The sequence below is a fragment of the Capra hircus genome, chromosome 29 (genome assembly GCF_001704415.2).
Source record: "Capra hircus breed San Clemente chromosome 29, ASM170441v1, whole genome shotgun sequence".
Taxonomy (NCBI): domain Eukaryota; kingdom Metazoa; phylum Chordata; class Mammalia; order Artiodactyla; family Bovidae; genus Capra; species Capra hircus.
Window position 1 is genome coordinate 42133915 of NC_030836.1, and position 18245 is coordinate 42152159.

Sequence of the window (18245 nt, forward strand, 5' to 3'; positions counted from 1 at the left end):
TTTCAGCTTTTATACTTACTATTGGATTGATGACGTCTCGTTTATCACCCTTCCATTTTTTTCTTAAGCTAATTTGGAAGGTATGAATTCCATTTTATATACTTCTAGTGGCTATCCATACTTTTTATTTTATTTTTGAATTAACATGTAACATTGACTTTCCAGGATGGGTAAAATTCTAGATTTGTGTGATGACCACCAATACAATCAAGATATATAACTCCCATCATTCCAAAAAATTCCTTGGTGTTGCTTCTGTGTAATCATACCTTCTCCATCCCCTCCTTTAACCCCCAGCAACTCACTGATCTGCTCTCCATTACTGAATTTTGCATTTTGAGAATATCCTATAAATGGAATCAGGTAGGATGTGACCCTTTGAAACTGGTTTGTTTCAACCAGCAGTACCTTTGGGTACTGATCAAGTTGCTGTGTGGTAACACTGAGCCATTTCTATTTATTATTAACACTCAGTATGATTCTGTTGTACCGCCATATATCTGTTGACCCACTGAAAACATTTGAGTGGTTTTCAGTTTTGACAGTTATGAATAGAGCTGCTAAAAACATTTGCATACAAGTCTTTGTATGAATGTAACTTTTCATTTCTCTTGGTTTAATACTTACCAGTGGGCTTGATGGATTATGTGGTAAATGCATGTTTAATTTTATAAGAAACTGCCAAACTATTTTCCAGAGTTATTTCAGAGTAGCTTTGGGAATTTCACATTTCCACCAGCAGTCTATGAAATTTCCAGTTGTTCAGCATGCTCATCAATACTTGTTATTGTCTGGATTTTTTATGTTAGCCATTCTTGATATGTAGAGATATCTCATTGTGGCTTTAGTTTGTATTTCCCTAGCAGCTAAAGCAAAGAAGGCAATGGCACCCCACTCCAGTACTCTTGCCTTGAAAATCCCATGGACGGAGGAGCCTGGAAGGCTATAGTGCATGGGGTCACTAAGACTCGGACATGACTGAGCGACTTCACTTTCACTTTTCACTTTCATGCATTGGAGAAGGAAATGGCAGCCCACTCCATGTTCTTGCCTGGAGAACCCTGGGGATGGGGGCACCTGGTGGGCTGCCATCTATGGGTTCGCACAGAGTCGGACACGACTGACGTGACTTAGCAGCACCAGCAGCAGCAGCTAAAGATATTGAGCATCTTTTCATGTGCTAATTTTCCATCTGTGTATTCTCTCAGAAGTGCTGTCCCCTTCTTTATTTTCTGGAATTTTGTAAAATTTGGGACTTTCTTTAAACTGTTCATGAAATTTCCTGGGGAAGCTATCTAGACCTGGATATTTCCATTTGGAAGATTTTCTAATTAAAAATTCAATTCCTTTAATAGGACATAGGAATAGACTGTGTATTTTATATTGGGTTGGTTTTGTTAGTTTGCTTTTCAAGAAATTGGTCCATTTAATCTAGATTCCATATATATGCATGACTATGCAGTATTTGATTTGCTCTTTCTGACTACTTTACTCTGTATAACAGGTTCTAGATTCATCCACCTCACTACAACTGACTCAAATTCGTTCCTTCTCATGGCTGAGTAATATTCCATTGTCCATATGTGCCCTATCTTCTTTATCCATTCATCTATCGATGAATATCTAGGTTGCTTCCATGTCTTGGCTATTATAAATGGTGCTGCAATGAACACTGGGGTGCATGTGTCGTTTTGAATTGTGGTTTTCTCACAGCATATGCTCAGTAGTGGGGTTGTTGGGTCATATGGTAATTTATTCCTAATTTGGTAAGGAATCTTCATACTGTTCTCCATAGTGGCTGTACCAATCTACATTTAATCTTAGTCATCAAATGTAATACATATGTAGAGTGCATAATATGATTTTCTTATCTCTTCAATGTCTGTGGGGTCTTTAGTGAAAACCCTTCTTTCATTTCTGATATTGGTCATTTGAATCTTTTTCCCTTTTTTTCTTTGTCAGTATCACTAGAGTTTTACCAATTTAATTGGTATTTTCAGAAAAATAGGTTTGACCCTATTGATTTTCTCTGCTGTTTTCTGTTTCCAACTTTATAGATTTCTGCCCTTATCTTTTTTATTTCCTTCTTTTTACTTGCTTTGGTTTATTTTGCTCTTTTTTTCTATTTCTTCAGTTGAAAGCTCAGAGTACTTATTTTAAACTTTTCTTCTTTTAGGTATAAGCATTTAAGATAATACATTTTTTCTCAGCACTTTACCTATACCACACAAATTTTGGTATTTTGTGTTCGCATTTTTGTTCATTTTAAAATATTTGCTGGGGTGATCCTAAGATGGCAGAGGAGTAGGACGGGGAGACCACTTTCTCCCCCACAAATTCATCAAAAGAACATTCAAACGCTGAGAAAATTCCCCAAAACAACTTCTGAATGCCAGCAGAGGTCATCAGCCACCCAGAAAAGCAGCCCATTGTTTTGAAAGGAGGTAGGGAAAAATATAAAAGATAAAAAGAGAGACAAAAGAGGTAGGGAAGGAGCTCCATCCCAGGAAGGGAGTCTTAGAAAGAGAGAAGTTTCCAAACACCAGGAAACACCCTCACTGCCGAGTCTCTGGTGAGCCTTGGAACCACAGAGGGCAACATAACCGGGAGGAAAAATAAATAATTAAAACCCACAGATTACATGCCCAACAGTAACTCCCCCAGCGGAGAAGCAGCACAGACACCTGCATTCGCCACTAGCAAGCAGGGGCTGGGCAGGGAGGCACGGGCTGCATTGCTTAGAGTAAGGACCGGGCCTGAATGCCCCGAGGGCAATCTGAGGGAACTAACTTGGGATAGCAAACCAGACTGTGGGCTAACTACCACGTGAAAAGCCCTAACCTGAGACACTGCCAGGCCCACTCACAGAACAAAGGACTGACTAGAGCTATGCAAAAAGGCCTAACATGAGACACCATCAGGCCTTCTCACAGAACAAACGACTGAGCAGAGCTAAACGGCTGCAGACTGGCCCATCCCCCTCTGGTGACAGGCAGGCGAGGGCAGCCAGAGCCGGAAGGGGGCAATCGCAGCCCCAGAGATGCATTATCTACCAAACTGCAAGCAGGCTTCGTTGCGAACCAAGACCTCTTCGGATTCTGGACGGTCAACATCCGCCTGAGAAGGTGAGCCAGTTGTACACCCAGAAAACCGAGCGACAGGGACGTGGGAGGCGATAAGTCGCAGCGACCGCGCTCACCAAACACCTGGTCACCTGAGCTGCTTGGACCTGGGAAGGGCACAAAACGCAGGCCCAATCAAGTCTGCACCTCTGAGGACTACCCGAGTACCTGAACCTGAGTGGCTTAGACCGGGGAAGTGGATACAACCCAGGGCCAGCCTCAGACAGTTCCCGGCAGAGCAACCTAGAGCCTAAGCAGTGTAGACAGGGAAAGCACACACGCCGTGAGCCAGGGCAAACCCAGTGTGGCTGAGACACTGCGAGCACATGCCAGAGTTATTTGTTTGCAGCATCCCTCCCTCCCAACAGCACAACTGAACAAGTGAGCCTTAAAAAGTGTCCACCACCACCCCCTTGTGCCAAGGCAGAACTGAAGAGACCAGTAAACAGAAGAAGCTAAAACAGAGGGAACCACCTTGGAAGTGACAGGTGCAATAGATTAAAACCCTGTAAATAGTACCAACTACATAGGAAGGGGCCTATAGATTTTGAGAAATATAAGCCAGAACAAGGAACTATCTGAAAATGAACTGACCGCACACTGCCCACAACAACAAAAGAGAAAGTCCTAGATATATTTCTACTATTTTTACTATCATTCTTTATTTTATTTTTAAGTCCTCTATTAATCCTTTAATTTTCATTTTGATAACCTACTATTACTTTGCAAAAAAAAGAGAGACCCTATTTTTTAAAGCAAACTTCAGAGAGAGGTTATGGGGAGGGAGGTGGGAGGGGGGTTCATGTTTGGGAACGCATGTAAGAATTAAAGATTTTAAAATTTAAAAAATAAATAAAATAAATAAAATTTAAATAAATAAATAAAGCAAACCTCATATATATATATTTTATAATTTTTGTGACTTTGATTTTTCTTTCTCTTTGTCTTTAATATTGTATTTTTGAAAATCCAACCTCTACTCTAGATTTTTAATATTTACTTTTTGGCATTTAGTATCAATTTTCTACCTTTAAGAACCCAATCTTCAGTACCATTTTTACTTGGGAGCAAGATTACTGGCTTCACTGCTCTCTCCCCTTTTGGACTCTCCTTTTTCTCCACCAGGTCGCCTCTATCTCCACCCTCCCCCTTCTCTTCTCTACCCAACTCTGTCAATCTCTTTGTGTGTTCCGGACGGTGGGGAACACTTAGGGAACTGATTAATGGCTGGATCTGTCTCTCTCCTTTTGATTCCCCCCTTTATCCTCCTGACCACCTGTCTCATCTTCCCTCTTCTCTTCTCTGTATAACTCAGTGAACACCTCTGAGGGGTCTAGACTGGAGTGCACATAAGGAAGTGATTACTGGCTAGCTTGCTCTCTCCTCTTTTGATTCCACCTCATCTCATCCTGGTCACCTCTATCCCCCTCCTCCTTCTTGTCTTCTCTATGCAACTCTGGGAACCTCTCTGGGTGTCCCTCACTGTGGAGAAACTTACTTTAAAAAACTGGAAGTAGAACTGCCATATGACCCAGCAATCGCACTGCTGGGCATACACACCGAGGAAACCAGAATTGAAAGAGACACGTGTACCCCAGTGTTCATTGCAGCACTGTTTATAATAGCCAGGACATGGAAGCAACCTAGATGTCCATCAGCAGACAAATGGATAAGAAAGCAGTAGTACATATACACAATGGAGTATTACTCGGCCATTAAAAAGAAATACATTTGAATCAGTTCTAATGAGGTGCATGAAACTGGAGCCTATTATACAGAGTGAAGTAAGCCAGAAAGAAAAACACCAATACAGTATACTAATGCATATATATGGAATTTAGAAAGATGTAACAAACACCCTGTGAGACAGCAAAAGAGACACAGATGTATAGAACAGTCTTATGGACTCTGTGGGAGAGGGGGAGGGTGGGATGATTTGGGAGAATGACATTGAAACATGTATAATATCATATGTGAAACGAATCGCCAGTCTAGGTTCAATGCAGGATACAAGATGATTGGGGCTGGTGCACGGGGATGACCCAGAGGGATGGTATGGGGAGGGAGGTGGGAGGGTTGTTCAGGATGGGGAACACATGTACACCTTTGGTGGATTAATGTTGATGTATGGCAAAACCAATACAATATTGTAAAGTAATTAGCCTCCAATTAAAATAAATAAATTTAGGTAGTAGGGGAAAGATGGCAGAGGAATAGGACGGGAAGATCACTTTCTCCCTCACAAATTCCTCAAAAGAACATTTCAACGCCGAGCAAACTCCACAAAACAACTTCTGTAGGCTGGCAGAGGACATCAGGCAACCAGAAAAGCAGACCATTGTCTTCAAAAACAGGTAAGGAAAAATATAAAAGACGAAAAAGGAGACAAAGGAGGTGGGGAGGGAGCTCCATCCCGGGAAGGGAAGCCCGTCCTGGGAAGGGAATTTTAAGAAGAGAGGTTTCCAAACACCAGGAAACACTCTCCCTGCCGAGTCTGTGGCGAGCCTTGGAAACACAGAGGGCAACATAACAGGAAGGAAAAATAGATAAATAATTAAAACCAACAGATTACAAGCCCAACAGTAACTCCCCCAGCGGAAAAGCAGCACAGACGCCTGCATCCGCCATTGGGAAGTGGGGGCAGGGCAGGGACCCGCGGGAGGCGCGGGCTGCAGAGCTTTGTAAGAATCGGGCAGGAACACCCCACGCGCAACCAGAACGATCTAACTTGGGCTAGCAAACCAGACTGTGGGATAGCTACCACGCGAAAAGCTCGAACATAAGACACCGCCAGGACCGAGCACAGAACAAAGGACGGAACGGAAAAAGCCGGCTGCAGACCATCCCCCGCCGGGGACAGGCAGCCAGAGCCGTAAGGACTGGAAAGGGGCAATTGCAGACCCGGAGAGACTTTACTTACCTAACTGCAAGCAGGCTCCTTTGCTAAGACTTCTGGGGGTGCTGGACAGTCACAGTCTGCCTCACGGGGTGCACCAGCGGTCCACCCAGAGAGCTGAGCAGCAGCGGCGGAAAAGGTGACAAGCCGCGGCGATCGCACTCGCCAAACTCCTGAGCTACTCGGACCTGGGAAGGGCACAAAGCGCAGTCCCAGCTGAATCTGTGCCTCTGAGGGCTGCCTGAGCGCCGAACCTGAGCGGCTTGGACCGGGGAAGTGCACGCAGCCTAGGGCCGGCCCCAGACGGTTCCCGGCTGAGCATCGTAGAGCCGGAGCGGTTTGTGCACCGCGAGAAAGGACAGGTCAAGTCGGGCTGAGATGCGGTGTGCACACGACAGTGCTGTTTGTTTGCAGCATCCCCCCTCCCCACAGCGTGACTGAACTAGTGAGCCTAAAAAACCAGCAAACAGAAGAAGTTAAACAGAGGGAACCACCTTGGAAGTGAGCCCACACGGCCCATAACATCAGAGAAGGGCTAGATATATTTTTAATATTTTTAAAATCATTCCTTTTTTTTTTTTTGCTATTTGCTTTTTTGTCTTTTCTGTCTTTTTTTTCTAGCTTTTTTTAAATTGTTAACTCTTCTATTTCTCCTCTAATTTTTATTTCTATAACCTATTATTACTATTTTTTTTTTAAGGCAAACACCATATATACTCTTTGGATGGTTGTTGGTGTGTTTTTTTTTTCTTTTGTTTTTTTGTTTGTTTTTTAATAATTTTTTTTCTTTCTTCCTTTTTCCTTCTGCTTTTCTTTAATATTGTATCTTTGAAAATCCAACCTCTACTCTAGATTTTTAATCTTTGCTCTTAGGTTTTTGTTGTCAATTTTGTACATTTAAAAACCCAAACTTCACTACCCAAGTTTACCTGAGAGCGAGATTACTGGCTTGACCACTCTCCTCCTCTGGACTCTCCTTTTTCTCCACCAGGTGGCCTCTGTCTCTTTTCTCCCCCATCTCTTCTCTATCCAACGCTGTGAATCTCTGTGTGTTCCAGACGGTAGAGAACACCTAAGGAACTGGTTACTGGCAGGATTTGTCTCTCTCCTACTCATTCCTCTCTCTTATCCTCCTGGTCACCTCTGTCTACTTCCTCCCTCTCCTCTTCCCCGTATAACTCTGTAAATACCTCTGAGTGGTCCAGACTATAGAGCGCACATAAGGAAGTGACTACTGACTAGCTTGCTCTCTCCTCTCTTGATCTCACCGCATCTCATTCCAGTTACCTCTAACTACTCCCTCCATCTTCTCTTCTCCTTGTAACTCAGTGAACCTCTCTGAGTGTCCCTCAATGTGGAGAAACTTTTCATCTTTAACCTAGATGTTTTATCATCGGTGCTGTATAGATGGAGAAGTCTAGAGGCTACTGTAAAAATAAAACTGAAAACCAGAAGCAGGAAGCTTAAATCCAAAGCCTGAAAACATTAGAGAACTCTTGAATTCAGGGAACATTAAGCAATAGGAGCTCATCAAATGCCTTCATACCTACACCGAAACCAAGCTCCACCCAAGGGCCAACAAGTTCCAAAACAAGACATACCATGCAAATTCTCCAGCAACACAGGAACACTCCTCTGAGCTTCAATATACAGGCAGCTCAAAATTATCCCAAAACTTTTGATGTCTCATAACCCATTATGGGTCACTCCACTGCACTCCAGAGAGAAGAAACCCAGCTCCACCCACCAAAACTCCAACACAAGCCTCCCTAACCAGGAAACCTTGACAAGCCACTGATAGAACCCCACCCAAAGTGAGGAAGCTCCATAATAAAGAGAACTCCACAAATTCCCAGAATATAAAAAGGCCACCCCAAACGCAGCAATATAATCAAGATGAAGAGACAGAGGAATACTCAGCAGGTAAAGGAACAGGAGAGTTGCCCACCAAACCAAACAAAAGAGGAAGAGGTAGGGAATCTACCAGAGAAGGAATTCCGAATATTGATAGTGAAAATGATCCAAAATCTTGAAATCAAAATGGAAACACAGATAAATAGCCTAGAGACAAGGATTGAGAAGATGCAAGAAAGGTTTAAAAAGGACCTAGAAGAAATAAAAAAGAGTCAAAATATAATGAATAACGCAATAAATGAGATCAGAAACACTCTGGAGGCAACAAATAGTAGAATAACGGAGGCAGAAGATAGGATTAGTGAAAAGAAGATAGAATGGTAGAAATAAATGAATCAGAGAGGAAACAAGAAAAACAAATTAAAAGAAATGAGGACAATCTCAGAGACCTCCAGGACAATATGAAACGCTCCAACATTCGAATTATAGGAGTCCCAGAAGAAGAAGACAGAAAGAAAGATCATGAGAAAATCCTTGAGGAGATAATAGTTGAAAACTTCCCTCAAATGGGGAAGGAAATAATCACCCAAGTCCAAGAAACACAGAGAGTTCCAAATAGGATAAACCCAAGGCGAAACACCCCAAGACACACATTAATCAAATTAACAAAGATCAAACACAAAGAACAAATATTAAAAGCAGCAAGGGAAAAACAACAAATAACACACAAGGGGATTCCCATTAGGATAACAGCTGATCTTTCAATAGAAACTCTTCAGGTCAGGAGGGAATGGCAAGACATACTTAAAGTGATGAAAGAAAATAACCTAAACCCAGATTACTGTATCCAGCAAGGATCTCATTCAAATACGAAGGAGAAAACAAAAGCTTTACAGACAAGCAAAAGCTGAGAGAATTCAGCACCACCAAACCAGCTCTCCAACAAATTCTAAAGAATATCCTCCAGACAGGAAACATGAAAAGGGTGTATAAACCCGAACCCAAAACAATAAAGTAAATGGTAACGGGATCATACTTATCAGTAATCACCTTAAACATAAATGGGTTGAACGCCCCAACCAAAAGACAAAGACTGGCCGAATGGATACAAAAACAAGACCCCTCTATATGCTGCTTACAAGAGACCCACCTCAAAACAAGGGACACATACAGACTGAAAGTGAAGGGCTGGAAAAAGATATACCATGCAAACAAAGACCAAAAGAAAGCAGGAGTGGCAATACTCATATCCGATAAAATAGACTTTAAAACAAAGGCTGTGAAAAGAGACAAAGAAGGCCACTACATAATGATCAAAGGAACAATCCAAGAAGAAGATATAACAATTATAAATATATATGCACCCAATATAGGAGCACCGCAATATGTAAGAGAAATGATAACAAGTATGAAAGGGGAAATCAACAATAACACAATAATAGTGGGAGACTTTAATACCCCACTCACACCTATGGACAGATCAACTAAACAGAAAATTAACAAAGAAATGCAAACTTTAAATGATACATTAGATCAGTTAGACCTAATTGATATCTATAGGACATTTCACCCCAAAACAATGAATTTTACCTTTTTTTCAAGTGCTCATGGAACCTTCTCCAGGATAGATCACATCCTGGGCCATAAATCTAAACTTGATAAATTCAAAAAAATCAAAATCATTCCAAGCATCTTTTCTGACCATAATGCATTAAGATTAGATCTCAATTACAGGAGAAAAACTATAAAAAATTCCAACATATGGAGGTTGAACAACACACTTCTGAATAACCAACAAATCACAGAAGAAATCAAAAAAGAAATCAAAATATGCATAGAAACTAATGAAAATGAAAACACAACAACCCAAAACCTGTGGGACACTGTAAAAGCAGTGCTAAGAGGAAAGTTCATAGCAATACAGGCATACCTCGAGAAACAAGAAAAAAGTCAAATAAATAACCTAACTCTACAACTAAAGCAGCTAGAAAAGGAAGAGTTGGAGAACCCCAGAGTTAGTAGAAGGAAAGAAATCTTAAAAATTAGGGCAGAAATAAATGCAAAAGAAACAAAAGAGACCATAGCAAAAATCAACAAAGCCAAAAGCTGGTTCTTTGAAAGGATAAATAAAATTGACAAACCATTAGCCAGACTCATCAAGAAGCAAAGAGAGAAAAATCAAATCAATAAAATTAGAAATGAAAATGGAGAGATCACAACAGACAACACAGAAATACAAAGGATCATAAGAGACTACTATCAGCAGTTGTATGCCAATAAAATGGACAACGTGGAAGAAATGGACAAATTCTTAGAAAAGTACAATTTTCCAAAACTGAACCAGGAAGAAATAGAAAATCTTAACAGACCCATCACAAGCACGGAAATTGAAACTGTAATCAGAAATCTTCCAGCAAACAAAAGCCCAGGTCCAGACGGCTTCACAGCTGAATTCTACCAAAAATTTCAAGAAGAGCTAACACCTATCCTCCTCAAACTCTTCCAGAAAATTGCAGAGGAAGGTAAACTTCCAAACTCATTCTATGAGGCCACCATCACCCTAATACCAAAACCTGACAAAGATGTCACAAAATACAGGCCAATATCACTGATGAACATAGATGCAAAAATCCTCAACAAAATTCTAGCAATCAGAATCCAACAAAAGATCATACACCATGACCAAGTGGGCTTTATCCCAGGGATGCAAGGATTCTTCAATATCCGCAAATCAATCAATGTAATTCACCACATTAACAAATTGAAAAATAAAAACCATATGATTATCTCAATAGATGCAGAGAAGGCCGTTGACAAAATTCAACATCCATTTATGATAAAAACTCTCCAGAAAGCAGGAATAGAAGGAACATACCTCAACATAATAAAAGCTATCTATGACAAACCCACAGCAAACATTATCCTCAATGGTGAAAAATTGAAAGCATTTCCGCTAAAGTCACGAACAAGACAAGGGTGTCCACTTTCACCGCTACTATTCAACATAGTTCTGGAAGTTTTGGCCACAGCAATTAGAGCAGAAAAAGAAATAAAAGGAATCCAAATTGGAAAAGAAGAAGTAAAACTCTCATTGTTTGCAGATGACATGATCCTCTACATGGAAAACCCTAAAGACTCCACCAGAAAATTGCTAGAGCTAATCAATGAATATAGCAAAGTTGCAGGATATAAAATCAACACACAGAAATCCCTTGCATTCCTATACACGAATAATGAGAAAGTAGAAAAAGAAATTAAGGAAACAATTCCATTCACCATTGCAACGAAAAGAATAAAATACTTAGGAATATATCTACCTAAAGAAACTAAAGACCTATATATAGAAAACTATAAAACACTGATGAAAGAAATCAAAGAGGACACTAATAGATGGAGAAATACACCATGTTCATGGATCGGAAGAATCAATATAGTGAAAATGAGTATACTACCCAAAGCAATTTACAAATTCAATGCAATCCCTATTAAGCTACCAGCAACATTTTTCACAGAACTAGAACAAATAATTTCAAGAATTGTATGGAAATACAAAAAACCTCGAATAGCCAAAGCAATCTTGAGAAAGAAGAATGGAACTGGAGGAATCAACTTGCCTGACTTCAGGCTCTACTACAAAGCCACAGTCATCAAGACAGTATGGTACTGGCACAAAGACAGACATATAGATCAATGGAACAAAATAGGAAGCCCAGAGATAAATCCACACACATATGGACACCTTATCTTTGACAAAGGAGGCAAGAATATACAATGGAGTAAAGACAATCTCTTTAACAAGTGGTGCTGGGAAAACTGGTCAACCACTTGTAAAAGAATGAAACTAGATCACTTTCTAACACCCCACACAAAAATAAACTCAAAATGGATTAAAGATCTAAATGTAAGACCAGAAACTATAAAACTCCTAGAGGAGAACATAGGCAAAACACTCTCAGACATAAATCACAGCAGGATCCTCTATGATCCACCTCCCAGAATTCTGGAAATAAAAGCAAAAATAAACAAATGGGATCTAATTAAAATTAAAAGCTTCTGCACAACAAGGAAAATATAAGCAAGGTGAAAAGACAGCCTTCTGAATGGGAGAACATAATAGCAAATGAAACAACTGACAAACAACTAATCTCAAAAATATACAAGCAACTTCTGCAGCTCAATTCCAGAAAAATAAACGACCCAATCAAAAAATGGGCCAAAGAACTAAATAGACATTTCTCCAAAGAAGACATATGGATGGCTAACAAACACATGAAAAGATGCTCAACATCACTCATTATTAGAGAAATGCAAATGAAAACCACAATGAGGTGCCACTTCACACCAGTCAGAATGGCTGTGATCCGAAAATCTGCAAGCAATAAATGCTGGAGAGGGTGTGGAGAAAAGGGAACCCTCCTACACTGTTGGTGGGAATGCAAACTAGTACAGCCACTATGGAGAACAGTGTGGAGATTCCTTAAAAAATTGCAAATAGAACTACCTTATGACCCAGCAATCCCACTGCTGGGCATACACACCGAGGAAACCAGAATTGAAAGAGACACATGTACCCCAATGTTCATCGCAGCACTGTTTATAATAGCCAGGACATGGAAACAACCTAGATGTCCATCAGCCGATGAATGGATAAGAAAGCAGTGGTACATATACACAATGGAGTATTACTCAGCCATTAAAAAGAATTCATTTGAATCAGTTCTGATGAGATGGATGAAACTGGAGCCGATTATACAGAGTGAAGTAAGCCAGAAAGAAAAACACCAATACAGTATACTAACACATATATATGGAATTTAGGAAGATGGCAATGACGACCCTGTATGCAAGACAGGGAAAGAGACACAGATGTGTATAATGGACTTTTGGACTCAGAGGGAGAGGGAGAGGGTGGGATGATTTGGGAGAATGACATTCTCACATGTATACTATCATGTAAGAATTGAATCGCCAGTCTATGTCTGATGCAGGATACAGCATGCTTGGAGCTGGTGCATGGGGATGACCCAGAGAGATGTTATGGGGAGGGAGGTGGGAGGGGGGTTCATGTTTGGGAACGCATGTAAAAATTAAAGATTTTAAAATTTAAAAAAAAATAAAATAAAAAATAAAACATTTTAAATCTTAAAATAAATAAATAAATAAATTTATATTAAAAAATAAAATAAAACTCAGAAAAAAAAATATTTGCTAATGTCCATTGAGACTTCCTCTTTGATTGGTGCATTATTTAAAAGTGTGTTATTTAATTCCAAGTGTTGTCAACCAGTCTGATATCTTTCTGTTATTGAGTTATAGTTTAACTCCATTATGGTCAGGAACACACTTTGTATAATTTTAATTATTTTAAAATTTTCAAGATTTTCTCATGATCCAGAATATAAACTTCAAATGCCTGTGGGCACTTGAATGTGTACTCTGATGTTAATTGTTCAATAAATGTCAGATCCAATTTGTTGATAGTACGTTCAGCTTTTCTGTATTCTTGCTGGTTTTCCATCTACAGGTCCTGTCAGGTTTTCAGAGAGGAATGTTAAAACCTTTAGCTATAATCACATGTTTGTCTATTTTTACTTTCAGTTCTGTCTGGTTTTGCTTTCTTTATTTTGAAGATCTGTTTTTTTGGTGCATATTAAAGTGCTTTAGATATGATACTGTTTTTCATGGTTAGATAGCCATACCAACTTAATGTACATGAATTTGAGCAAACTCTGGGAGACACTGGAGGACAGAGGAGCCTGGCATGCTTCAGCCCACGGGGTCACAAAATGTTGGACACGATACAGTTATACCACCAAATGTCCAGGGTGGTAGGGGGTGGGGGGTTAAATTTCCCCAGCTGAAAACCGCTGGTCTATTGTATTTAATTTCTGTTGTTCTTCCTTCCTTCCTGTTGTTCCAGATTTCCTTTTAGTATCATTTCTTTTTTTCTGAAGAATTTCCTTTAGCAATTGTTATAGAGCAGATGCTGGTAATGAATTTTCTTGGTTTTCCTTCACCTAAAGACATTGTTTGTTTACTTAGTTGAATAAGTAAACATCTACAGGTGAAATTGCTGGATTGTAGGGTTGGTGTATGTTATGTTAAGTGTATGAGGGGGCCTGGGGTGGGGTAGGAGGAGTGGGTGGGCAGAGTGTGCATGTGTGATGGTGAGATGGAGGAGAAAGAAGGAACAGCAATGGAAGCAGGAGCGAGAGGGCGAGTAGTGAGAACCTTAAGAACAAGTCCACAAAATACAGACTTATTTCAGAGACTGGTTGGTGGCTTGGCAGTTTTTTATTAGCTTAAATATACACTTACCATATGACCAACAATCCCACTCCTAATTTACCCAAGTGAAATGAAAATACATGTCAATGCAAAAAACCCACATTTGAATGATCATAGTGACTTTATTAAAAACTAATACATCAAAAGTATACTTAATTTTAAAAAAATGTATCAAGCTGTATACTCAACATTTGTGCACTTTTTTGTATCTATGTTGTTATACTTCCATCAGTTCAGTTCAGTTCAGTCGCTCAGTCATGCCCGACTCTTTGCGACCCCATGAATTGCAGCACACCAGGCCTCCCTGTTCATCACCAACTCCCGGAGTTCACTCAAACCCACATCCATCGAGTCGGTGATGCCATCCAGCCATCTCATCCTCTGTCGTCCCCTTCTCCTCCTGCCCCCAATCCCTCCCATCATCAGAGTCTTTTCCAATGAGTCGACTGACTCTTCACATGAGGTGGCTTCACATGAGGAGTACTGGAGATTCAGCTTTAGCATCATTCCTTCCAAAGAACACCCAGGACTAATCTCCTTTCGAATGGACTGGTTGGATCTCCTTTCAGTCTGAGGGACTCTCAAGAGTCTTCTCCAACACCACAGTTCAAAAGCATCAATTCTTCAGCACTCAGCTTTCTTCACAGTCCCACTCTCACATCCATACATGACTACTGGAAAAACCATAGCCTTGACTAGACGAACATTCGTTGGCAAAATAATGTCTCTGCTTTTTAATATGCTGTCTAGGTTGGTCATAACTTTCCTTCCAAGGAGTAAGCGTCTTTTAATTTCATGGCTGCAGTCACCATCTGCAGTGATTTTGGAGCCCCCCAAAATAAAGTCTGACACTGTTTCCACTGTTTCCCCATCTATTTCCCATGAAGTGATGGGACCAGATCCCATGATCTTCATTTTCTGAATGTTGAATTTAAGCCAGTTTTTCACTCTCCTCCTTCACTTTCATCAAGAGGCTTTTTAGTTCCTCTTCACTTTCTGCCATAAGGGTGGTGTCATCTGCATATCTGGGGTTATTGATGTTTCTCCCATAAATCCTTTTAATTAAAAAACCTGGAAATAATCCAAATTTCTATCAGTTTAGTGAATAAACAAATAGTACATCCCAGCCACTATGGAGAACAGTATGGTGGTGGTTTAGTGGCTAAGTCATGTTCAACTCTTTTGACCTCATGGACTGTAGACTGCCAGATTCCTCTGTCCATGGGATTCTCCAGGCAAGAATACTGGAGTGGGTTGGCATTTCATTCTCTAGGAGATCTTCCCTACCTAGGAATTGAACCCAGGTCTCCTGCGTTGCTGGCAGATTCTTCACCAACTGAGCTATGAAGGAAATTGTAGAATAGTATGGAGATTCCTTAAAAATCTAAAAATAGAGCTACCATACGATCCAGCAATCTGACTCCTGGGCATATACCTGGAGAAAACCATAATTTGAAAGGATACATACACCCCAGTGTTGATTACAGCACTATTTACAATAGCCAGGACATGGAATCAACATAAATGTCCATCAAGGGAGGAATGGATAAAGGAGATGTGGTACAAATATACAGTGGAATATTACTCAGCCATAAAAAAGAACAAAATAATGCCACCTGTAGTGACATGGATGGACCTAGAGATTGTCATACTAAGTGAAGTAAGTCACACACAGACAAATATGATATTGCTTATATGTGGAATCTAAAAGCAGGGTACAAATGAAAAGTGAAAGTCACTCAGCCATGTCCAACTCTTTGCGACCCCATGAACTATACAGTCCATGGAATTCTCCAGGCAAGAATATTGGCATAGGTAGCCTTTCCCTTCTCCAGAGGATTTTCCCAACCCAGGGATCGAACCCAGGTCTCCCGCATTGCAGGCTGATTCTTTACCAGCTAAGCCACAGGAAAGCCTAAGAATACTGTAGTGGGTAGCCTATCCCTTCTCCAGAGGATCTCCCTGACCCAGGAGTCAAACCAGTGTCTCCTGCATTGCAGGCAGATTCTTTACCAACTGAGCTACAAATGAATTTATTTATAAAACAGAAATAGAGTTATAGAAAACAAACTAGTGTTTAGCAGAAGAGAAGGGGAACAAGGCTTAATTTGGGAGACTGAGATAGACTATAAACTATTAAGAATCAACTGCATAGCAGTTGTTGTTCAGTCACTAAGTCATGTCCAACTCTTTTGCAACCCATGGACTGTAGCTCACCAGGCTCCTATGTCCATGGGATTTCCCAGGCAAGAAATACTAGAGTGGGCTGCCATTTCCTTCTGCAGCGGGTCTTCCCAACCCAGGGATCAAACCCACATCTCCTGCATTGCCAGGCGTATTCTTTACCACTGAGCCACCTGGAAAGTTCTACTGAATAGCACAAGGGGCACTATTCAGTACTCTGTAATGAGTTATATGGAAACAGAACCTTAAAAAGAGTAGGTGTATGTGTGTGTACTTGTAAAACTGATTCACTTTGCTGTACAGCAGAAACTAACACAGCATTGTAAATCAACTATACTCCAATAAAAATTAATTTAAAATTAAAGCTAAAATTAAAATTTAAAAATTATAGTGCACCCACATAATGGAATACTACCCAGTGAAAATAAATAACAAACTACTGTTTCATGAAACAACATTGATGAATAAGAATAATTTTTTAAAATTATTAAAATGCAAGTTGGAGAGATCTTAATGTGACCCAACAGGTAGTTTAGCCACGGACCAAAACCTTGTGGGATCGATCACACAGCTGTCAGCAATAGGGTGGACACCTGCCATGTGGCCCTTCCACCCACACAACAACCTGAAAAGGGAGCATCATCTCATTGTGGAGGCGCAGGAACCAGGGTTCCCAGAGGGCAATGCCCTGCTCAAGGTCACTTGTGCCAAGAGGCCAAGCCGGGCCTTTGCCCACATCTCCCACTAGGCACCCCACAGTCCTGCCTGACTCCCTTTCTGCACCCCATTCCTCATGGTCTGTGTTCCACCCCAGGGCACCCCAGCTGCAAAAATGAATCATTTTTCTGTTCCTGCTATGTTCCTGATCTGGGGAATGATGTCCCCTGTTCCAACCCCTCTTCCAGCTTTCCTAGTCCCCAGAGAGGGCCACCCTAAGTCCTCCATCTCCCTAACACATCCTTTCCTTCTGCCTCACACTCACCCCCACCCCTGCCACCTGCATCCAACCACAAAGTCCAGTCAGTGCCCACCCTGGAAGTTTATCCTGAATTCACTGCCTTGTCCATCTCTCACCCACTGACTTGGTCCAGGCCAGCCCCGTCCCTCCCTCTGTGACCCCCTATACCCTCTGACTGCCCCCCCACCTCCTATCTCCATCACTCAATGCCCAAATGTCCCCAGTTGTTTAAGACCACAGCTGGGATGCTGACAACAGCAGACAGTGGAAAGGCAGTCTCTACTTGGAAAGGAAATGCGGCAGGATGTAGGCCCAGAGCAGCACAGAACAAAGCCACACAGGCCCGTGCTTCCTAAGAAATATGATAACTTTTCCAGAAATTGACTGAGTTTCAGTAACTCAGAGGCTCTCTACATATCCACAAGCCTGCTCTGCATCCTCCTCCCATCCCCAGTGAGTCAATTGCCCCTGATTTTCCTGCCAGATGCTGTCTGATTGTTGGCGAACTGGTTCCTGTCTCTTTGTAGCCTTGAAATAAGCTGGTTTTCACCCAGATGAGAAGCAGGTGAGTGCATCCCATATGTTGATCATATAGTCAGTAGCCATCCCTCCCCGTGATGCACACACACACCAGTCACTCACCTTCTCCCAGGCTCACAATCCTGCTGTTCATCAGGCAGCAGGCGACCCTCCAGCTCCAGCAGATGCACCGTGAGCGGTCTGAAGCTGCTCTGGAAGCCCCTTTCTCTTTGCCCACGATTGGTTTGGAAGGGGAAGCGTGACTCAGTTCTGACCAGTGAAGAGGGAGAGCAGGCCAGCCAGGGGGCTATAAGAAATACTATATTCCCTAGAGGGGGGGAAAAAAGGACAAGTGATGAGAAACATCTTCCTTTAGTGCATTTGGACATCGCCAGGAAAAATGTGCCCCTTGAGGCTGCTGCAG